Consider the following 9,230-nt stretch of genomic DNA (forward strand, 5'->3'; position numbering starts at 1 on the left):
AAGGAAGAAATACAGCTAAGACTGACACGCATAACTTGTTTCGCGGCTCTTTACGGCCGCCCGTAGGAGGTTTCATCGATGAAAAATTTCGTGAGCCTGTCGTTGGTCTAGAAACTTGTATTGTCCATCCCTCAGTTATAGGGGGGTTTTCCAGAGTTGGCATCCTCAGTGACAATCGGGTTGCGGGTGCCAGCGCAGTGCAGAGCGACACCAAACTTGTTGACAAATTTCGTTGCTTGGGGGTCATACAAGGAAAGGACGTTGGATTTGAGCAAGATCTCCACAGCGACAATGATCTCCACAGCGACAATGAGGACAAATGAGAGGTAAATCGTAGTGTTGTACAATTGATAGGTAAATCATACTCATGCACAATCTAAATCGTAGTATCTTACCCTTTTTATGGTACACATAGTCTGCTTCTCTCAAATCCCCAAGTTCTCTTAGGACACGGGCGAGGCGGTATTTGGACGCACCAAGTATTTGGATGCGCTTGAGGAAGTCGGCTTTTGAGAGTACACAAACTCTCCGTGAGCAGTAGTTCACAGGTTCCTTTTGTCGAAGGGGGCGAAGTGACCAATTTAAGGTAAAGGTAATTTGTAAACTGAATGTATATATAGACAGGCTAAGCTTGAGTTAAATATACAAACTATAAGTCACATATAGAAAAGTTATGTTATCAGCCCATGGCTGGCCTCGGCCGACCCTGGTACCATGTACCAGATATCCCGAAATGTGACGTATCATACTTCATGTAACTAGGGGTCACCTGGGGCTACGTACCCGTTACATCCTCCCCCACTTAGGTTCGGTCTACCGACCAATCAGAATGAGGAGGAGTACGTCACAAACCCTCATTCTCAAAGTCGAAATACATCGACTTGGCTGCGCGAATGAGGCGGAGGTTCACTTTACAGTTAGAGCCTCGGGCAGCACTTGAGCGCGCTTCTTCTCGGTCTCCACGTCGACCTTTAGCATGTACCGTGGTACTGCGAAGAGCGTTGCGAAAACATGCTCCAAGGCTGCTGCCGGAAAGGCGCAAGTCAAGAGCACAAAGCCTCGCGGCAAAGGCTCTGCACTCCAGGAGGCTACTAAGGTGGCCTCGGAGGCGAGCGATTCATCCGGTGACGCGGCTGCGAGCAAGCGTGCAAACAAGCGCCCCAGTTCGTCACCTTCGGTCTCTCCAGACAACCGTCCAAACCCGCAGTTCGCTGAACATCAGTTTAGTTCGGGCAGTGAGGACGAGGCCGAGTCTGGGAGCACTCACGATTCTCCTGTGGAAGGGCACGCTCCAGTGCCCAATGAGCACGACGATGACAGTGTGTACTCGCTCGCTAGTGATCACGGTGATCACAGTCCCAGGACGTCTGTGTGCTCTGAGAGTCCTGCCGTCAAGGCAAAGGGCTCTCCCAAAGCTGGCGACGACGACGAGGAGAAGCCTCTCAAACATCGTACGCTCGCCGAGGGTCTTGCGCGTGTTAGGCCGCCACAGCCGAAGACGCCAAGCCCTCTAAGAAGCGCACGGCTTTAAAAGCTTCACTCCGCGAGGAGAAGGAGACTGGGTACTCCTATCGGAACCTCTTCGGTTCCTCGGGTGAAGAGGAAGCGGAGGGTGCTATCCATGAGCCCCGGGAGATCACAAACGGTCTCGACCAGCAGCAGGAGGACTTTCAAGCTGCCCAGCGCTTGCGTGGGGGTCCGGTGGTGGCACCCGTCAGCCAAGGAGCTGTCATCAACTCAAGAGGTTATTGGCCTCCCGAGGAGAGCTCTGGGGTTGACCTCTTTCTGGAGATCCTCGTCGCTCCTCGTGGCCTTGTCGGTGGCCACAATTCTAAGGACGTTTACGAGCGTGCACTGGTCCAGAAGGAACAGTTGTTCGTCGACAACTTGGAGGTGGTCCGGTGCGTGTTTCTCGCGCCGCACCGACTCCATCTGAAAGACTTCACGATTTGTCGTAAGAAGCCCGAGAACCGGGGTGGTCTCTACTCTCTCTGGGGCCTCTGGGTTCGTCCCAAAAACTGGCTCAACTAGAACTCGTGTGAGGACATGTTCGGGGCGTGGGTTGAGTCTAGTTCCGATAATTCCGAGGGTGCGTACTTGATCCATGAAGATCAGCTGCTGTCCCGCATCCTGAACCAGCGTAGTTTTCGTGTCCGGTTTGCCCACGTGGTCAGAAAGCGCCTGGGAACATTCTGAAGTGCGCGGCCTCTAGCGCTCACGATGTGCGCAGGTACGGCGTGTCGTCAGCGGCCGTACCCCGTTCGGGCAAGACGCCCCGGACTACCTACGAAGCTGCCGCTGCTTCTGTTCCCAGATCGCGACAGCCTTAGAATAGCATATCAGAAGCCGTTCAATCGGCTCCGGCGAGTTCTCGGAGTGGGGAAAGCCCCGCCACTTCACGAGGAGCTGTCGCTTACCGCGACGCCGTTGCTCCTGGAGATTCCGCTCCACGTGGTAGTGGACTTCTCCGCTCCGGTCAAACAGGGGCGGAGGTTCCCTCGTACAAGTACGAGTACTCGGCACCTCCGGAACGCTACTCTCATCCGAGTGCTTCTCCGGCGGGTCCGAAGAAGGGTCCTGAGGCTGACCGCCTTCATCAACGCGTCCTCGTGCTTGAGATTGCACTTGGCCTTGGGACTGGCGGTGATGCGTCCGCTCAGGCTGGGAATCAGGGGGTGCTCGCCCGTCTTGCGGGCCGCCTGGACCTGCTGGAGCGGGAGGTCTCGAGCCTGCATCTGCAGGTGGACAGGCGGGCCACTTCGGCCGATCTTGACTAGGCCTTCCGCATGATCCGACGTATCGAGGCTCTGCTGCCTCGTCCCGATCCGCATTCGGTGCACTCCCAGTCGTACGCGTATGGTGCGTACCCGACGTACTCGGCGAATGGCTCTGGGATCCGTTCGTACGGGGGCCCTCCGGCGTATTGTCTCGACCGCAGCCTTGCTGTTTAGACCGAGGTTTGGGTGACTGCTCCGATGCCCTCGCCGAAGTCTGTGGCCGGTCCTCGCTTCCAGAAGTTGGGCCAAGGTGGGTCTGCGAATCAGCAACCCCCTGCGGATCATGATACCGCTTAAGACGTCCAGCGTAGGGTGCGTCGTCTTAGACTTGGGCAGGTCGATGGTGTACGACGCACCATGCCTGGCCAGGACTGCGAACGGTCCGATGAAGTGGTGCTTCAGCTTGTTGCTGCCGACAGCGCTTATAGTGTCTAGCGGTAGGTTCCTCGTGTCTAATAACACAAATTTCCCCACCTTAAATACACTTAGCCCTACTGCTGCCATTGCCGCTAAAACCCTGCAAAATGCTTTGCTTACACTTTTACTCAATCAAATGTAAGCATTTTATTTTGAACGGATCATGTGGTTTGCGGAAAATCAAGCATATTGCTTGGGTTTACTACAATAATTGCAATAATTATTGGTAAACCCGAGCAATATGATAAAATATGCTGCGGGGTGCGGAGTAAAACCAGTATATCTGCATGTTTGACATTTTACTGTGGAATATTTACCATACAAAACCCAAGTAATTTTCTGGCAGCAATAGGGTTAGGTGTCATCTTCCATATTTGTCAGAGTACTCCTTCTGTCTGTCTTGGCCCGCTGCCATGGCATCGTGGACCCTGCTGATTACGCTCAGCTTGGTATCCACAAAGGGTTCCACTTGTTCCCGCAGTAAAACCGGTCTCACATCTGAGACTTGGGAGAAAAGAGCTTTCCGAGCCTCTCCCCCACTTATAATAGAGGAGTCAGTGTCTCCTCGAAGAGGGAGAGGCACTCTAGGGTGACGGAAGCCATTCAGGTAAAACGGCGCAAGCCCCGTGGACGCGTGTACCGCGTTGTTGAGCGCAACTCAACAATTGGAAGCTGCATCGACTACGTACTTGGGGCTTCCGCGCACATGTCCTCGAGCACTCGATTGACGCGCTCTGTCTGGCCGTCTGTCTGTGGATGGTCCGCAGTGGACATCTGCAGACGAGTTCCCAGTAAAGGAAACAGCGTTTTCCAAAACGCAGCCGTGAACTGCGGGTCTCGGTCCGAGACAACCGTCTCCGGGAGACCGTGATAGCGGAACACGCCATCGACGAACAACCTCGCGGTTTGTTCGCCTGTGACGGTAACGGACTGGAGCGATGTACCATCTTGCTCAGTCGACACACGAACACCAAAATTCCGGTGTTGCCGTGTCCGTCGGCGGGAAGCCCAAAGATGAAGTCAAGACTCATCGACTTCCAACAGTCATTCGGTACGGGCAGGCTCTGTAGTGGAGCCGAAGAGTGCCCTGCGGTTTTGACCCGCTGACATGTTTCACATGTCTTCACATATCGGGCGACCCACTTGTACGTGTGGGTCCACCAGAAGGCCTCCGAGACTGACAGGAAGGTCTTCTCGTGACCCAAGTGGTCGCTGGAAGGCGCATCGTGCGCATCCGCGAGGACGTCGAGCTTCAGATCCTCTTCGTTGGGTACGACCACCCGTGGAGGTTCACTAGGCTCCACTCGGTAATAGAGGAGGTCAACCTTCCACTTATGTCGGTGGAGCCGTGAATGCTGTCGCGGCGAAAACCAGTCGGACTTCACGCTCGTTCCTGCTGTTAGGAACTTGACGATAGGCTTGACAGCCTCATCCTTCTGTACGCTACGCGCTTTCGATCATATAGATCCGTTGTCACCCATGTGATGTGGGCCAACTCGTGGTCGGGATGCCGATAGAGAGCGTCCGCAAGCACGTTGATCTTGCCCGGCTTGTACTCAACGCGGAAGGTGTACTCCGCGAAGATGGACAGCCACCTCACCATCCATTGGGAGAGGTGAGGCGAATTCGTCGCCGTCCTGAAGGATGTGTGGTCGGTGTAGATCACAAAGGACCTTGAGCCCAGAAGATGAACCCGAAGCTCCACAAGGGCGTACTTCATTGCCGAGAGCTCCTTGTCGTGGACAGGGTAATTCCGTTCGGCGGCTTTGAGCTGCCTGGACTGCTCGTTCGTGTCCCGCCGTGTCGGCCTGCAGCAATGCACAACCGATGGCATAGTCAGAGGCATCGCAGACGACGCTGAACGGTCTCGTCTTGTCTGGCAGGGCCAGCCCAGGAGCCTCTTGGAGACTGGCCTTGATGCTGTCTAAGGCATCCTGGTGCTCTTGCTCCCAGCGCCAGTCGGTGTCCTTCTGAAGGAGGCCCGACAAGGGCTTAGAGAGGACCGCATACCCTGCGATGTCCTTGTGAAGGTAGTTGGACAAGCCCAACCACTTTTGAAGATCCTTCTGGGATCGGGGCGTCGACCATGCTTCAATGCCTGGACCTTGTCTGGGTCAGCCCGAACGCCCACGTTGCTGACGAGGCAACCGAGAGTCTTGATCTCTGGTGACGCAAAGACGCACTTGTCGATGTTGGCGTAGAGCTTGTTCGCTCTCATCACGTCCAACACTCGACGGAGGTGCCCCAAATTGCACCTCCATAGCCGTCTTGCCTCCCTCGGCACAGCTATGGACGAAGATGTCGTCGAAGTACGTCTGTACGAAGGCGCGCAATGGTCTGAACAGTTGCGCCACCAGGCGGTTGAATGTCGCCGGTGCGTTGGACAAGCCCTGCGGCATGACGAGCCACTCCCAAAGAATGCCGCTTGGAGTGCTCACCGCGGTGAGCGGGATGTCGCTCTCGCGCATCCGGATCTGGTAGTATTCGTGCAGCGAGGCTGCCCTAGCTTTAGCGTCAGAGGAAGACGTTCGACTCAAAGAGTCACTAATACTAAGTTCCTTATCCAAAGGAACTTACAGCCCACGACCAGGGTTCAAAGTTAATACCTAACTTTTATGCTTCAAAACCAGAAGTGTTTTATTTACTATTATTGCGGCCAAGCCTCCTATGGGTAAATGTATCTGTTAAACTATCTAGCTTAGTTAAACGTAATCAAATGCATAACGTGTGGCTTTCAGCCAACGTACTGAGATACCTTGTTAACTCTCCGGGTACTCTGTACCCCTGTGTGTTCCACACCATGTAACCCCGTTTCACGCTCCCACACTAAGATGAGAACATTCCGTTCTCGATATTTCCTCAGCGAGGACACGTCTTGTCAAGTCGGCGGAGGTTACTACACCTCACACCAGCGTTGTACAGCTCCGCGAGCTCACAAACGTCTACGCATCCGGAATGCCCAACTTCTCGTCGTCGTCCCACGGCCCAATGTTTCAAGCGCACCGCGCATCTTGTTTTCAAGTGGTCTCAGACCTACGCTCGCGCTCCGCGCCTACTACAAGAGCTGCAAACCGCTTAGAGCTATGCTCTTGACTCATCCGAGTCGTCGACAATAGCTCTGCGGTTGAGCACTCGTTTCACAAGCGATCGGTCAGTGGCTCGATCCCACCAGGGCGTCGCCCTCTCGTTCAATGAACGATTGTCCACGCTTGGACAGGCTTAAAGGCAACACCCGTTTAGCTCAGTGGTCGAGCGTTGGCTTTGAGAGCCACACGTCGGTGGTTCGATTCCACCTGGGCGCAGCCCTCTCATTCCATGAGTAGTCCGTTTCTCGGACAAACGTACGGCATCGCCCTTATAGCTTAATGGTAGAGCTCCGGCCTGGATAGTTAAAGACCAGTGGTTCGATCCCTGCCCGAACATGCCACATTTGCTGTTACAGCGCATCCACATCGGATCATGCTCATTGAGCAAGTCGTTTCAAAACAACTATGCTTCTATCGGTACGCTTGTGCCTGAACCTTGTTCGGCACAACACTATGCACCTGCTTCCTTCGGGACCACGTCCCCAACACCACGAGGTCTCTCCACCTCCTGCTCCCGCTGCGAGCACCGCTCATACGTACGAGCTGGCTGCTGCAGCCACTGGTCAGAGCCTGAGCTCAACTACTGACCTGTTCGCTCTCCACTCTAGTGGGAGGCGCCCAGCGCCTGGCGACGCTTTCGCACGTCATGGTGGCGCTTCGGCACAGGATGAGCCCGGTCGTAAGCGTCCACGACGTCAGGGCTATCTTGCCGGAGGTTAACCTCAAACTTCCATGAGCTCTGTGAGTGAGGGTAACCCCTCCACTTCACAAAGTACTGGGTACGACCCTGGCGCTCACGCCGCGCTACAAGGCGTTCAACGTGATAGTGGAGCTCACCACGCTCATCGAGAGGAGCGGGAGGAGACCTTGCCTCAGCTGGGTTCTCGCGGGGAGAGTAAGCACTTGCTGGAACGGCGTCTGCGTCCATACGACGCCGGCGTCTACGAACCGCCCATCGGTCGATCTCGAAGAGACGATCCGCCTTGTGAATAGGTTACAGCCACCACTGTTGACTCACAACCAGGTCTCGAACCTTGAGCGTCCAGTCGCTCGGCTGAACGGTCAGCTTGCCTTGCTTCTGCATCTCGAGCACTTCGCTCCGCGACCTGTGGCTCTACCACATGCTGTTGATCAACCTGCTGTGGGTCCACCACTTGCTGTCGTTCAGCCTCCCGTGGCTCTACCACCTGCTGCCCTGCAGCTGTCCGTGGACCAGCCACCGCTGGTGCCAACGCCTCCGCGCTCACCTGAGTAGGGTCTTTATATGGCTTAAGCAAGCCAACATAGACCGGATGTGTGCACATCTTCTTCGGAAGGTTGAGCGTATACGCTAGGCCTGCGGATGGTCTGCTGTGGACATGTCCAAACGAGTGCCGAGCACTCTGAAGAGGGACGTCCAGAACTTAGCGGTGAGGCGCAGTTTCAATCCGAGACAATTGCCTCAGGCAAGCCATGCTGTCAAAAGACTCGGTCTAAAAACAGCAAAGCTGTACCTTCACCATAAATGGTGTCCGGCACCGCCGCTAAATGAAGCATCTTGCTCAATCGGTCTACAAAGACCGCAATACCCGTGTTTCCCGCCTTATCCTTGGTAAGGCCAAACACAAAGTCCATACTCATGGACTGCCAACATCCCTTGGGGACAGGCAAACTCGCCAATGGCGCTGCCGCTCTCGGCGCGGACTTTGTTTGTTGACACGTCTCACACGTGCGTACATAGGTGCCAATCCACTTATACATCTTGGGCCACCAGTACATCGAGATCGCCGAGCCATAGGTCTACTCCTGACCTAAGTGCCCGCCCACGAGCGTATCATGGTCCTCAAAGAGGATTCGATACTTTAGATCCCCATCATGCTGAACGACTACACGAGGGTTATCCTCAGAGTCGGTGGTGTAATACAGCAGGCCGCTATCGAGCGAGTATCGATGTAGCCTCGCGCGTAAGCGCCCAGACAATTCCTTGTCAGAGTCTTTAAACTATTCGCTCCCAAGTGCCCGTATCAGCGCTACGCACATGTCGTCCTGTGCTTACGCTCCGCGTATCAAGTCAGGCACTGACGAAGTCACTGTCGTGACATGAGCTAACTCGTAGTCCGGCATGCGCGAGAGCGCTTCGACCACTACATTAAGCCGCCCCGGCTTGTACTTCACCTCGAAATTGTACTCGGCAAAGAAGGAAAGCCATCTTGCCATTCTCTGAAAGAGATGAGGCGACTGTGTCGCAGTGCGTAGAGACGCATGATCAGTAAAGATCACAAAAGGCTTAGAGCTTAGCAGGTGTACCCTGAATTTGACTAGAGCATACTTCATTGCAAGTAGCTCTTTGTCATGAACTGGATAGTTCTTCTCTGCAGCTTTTGAGTTGGCGAGACTCAAGCACAATCCCGCGTTCATGCCCTTCGGCGTCTGCTTGTAGCAAAGCACAACCGATTGCAAAATCGGAGGCGTCACAGACGACGCTAAACGGACTATCCGGGTCCGGTAGCGCAAGGATCGGAGCCTGGAGAAGGCTCTCCTTCACAGCCTCAAAGGCTCCGTCGTGCTCGACGTTCCAGCACCATGGTGCGTCCTTCTTAAGGAGATCTGATAATGGCCGAGCCATCTCCGCGTAGTTCGCGCAGGTACTTGTGCAAGTAATTGGCTGGCCCCACTGGGCGTACGCTCAGACGTACTTTGACGATATATTCGTCCATAGTCGTTCTGAGCACGGAAAGTCAAGCCAAGCCACTTGCGTAAGTCTTTTTGGTTCTTGGTAGCCGGCCAGTCCATGATGGCCTTGACTTTGGCAGGATCTGCCTGTAAGCCACGCTTCCCAATGAAGCACCCGAGGAAAGGTATCTCCTCCGCGTCAAAGACGCACTTGTCTAAGCTGGCATACAACTTAGTGCGCATGGACTCGAGCACCGCTCGCAAAATAGTTGCGTCACAAGACGATTGAACGTTGCTG

The 9,230-nt window shown here is 54.7% G+C and overlaps 1 non-coding gene across 1 annotated transcript; it reads left to right on the top strand.

Moving 5' to 3' along the window:
• Nucleotides 1-6,424: 6,424 nt before the first annotated feature.
• Nucleotides 6,425-6,494, top strand: PITG_28670. Its single transcript has one exon. It is a non-coding gene; the product is annotated as a tRNA-Ser (tRNA).
• The last annotated feature ends 2,736 nt before the right edge of the window (nucleotides 6,495-9,230 follow it).

The sequence above is a fragment of the Phytophthora infestans genome, genomic scaffold (assembly GCF_000142945.1).
Source record: "Phytophthora infestans T30-4 supercont1.42 genomic scaffold, whole genome shotgun sequence".
NCBI classification, from domain to species: Eukaryota; Oomycota; class Peronosporomycetes; order Peronosporales; family Peronosporaceae; genus Phytophthora; species Phytophthora infestans.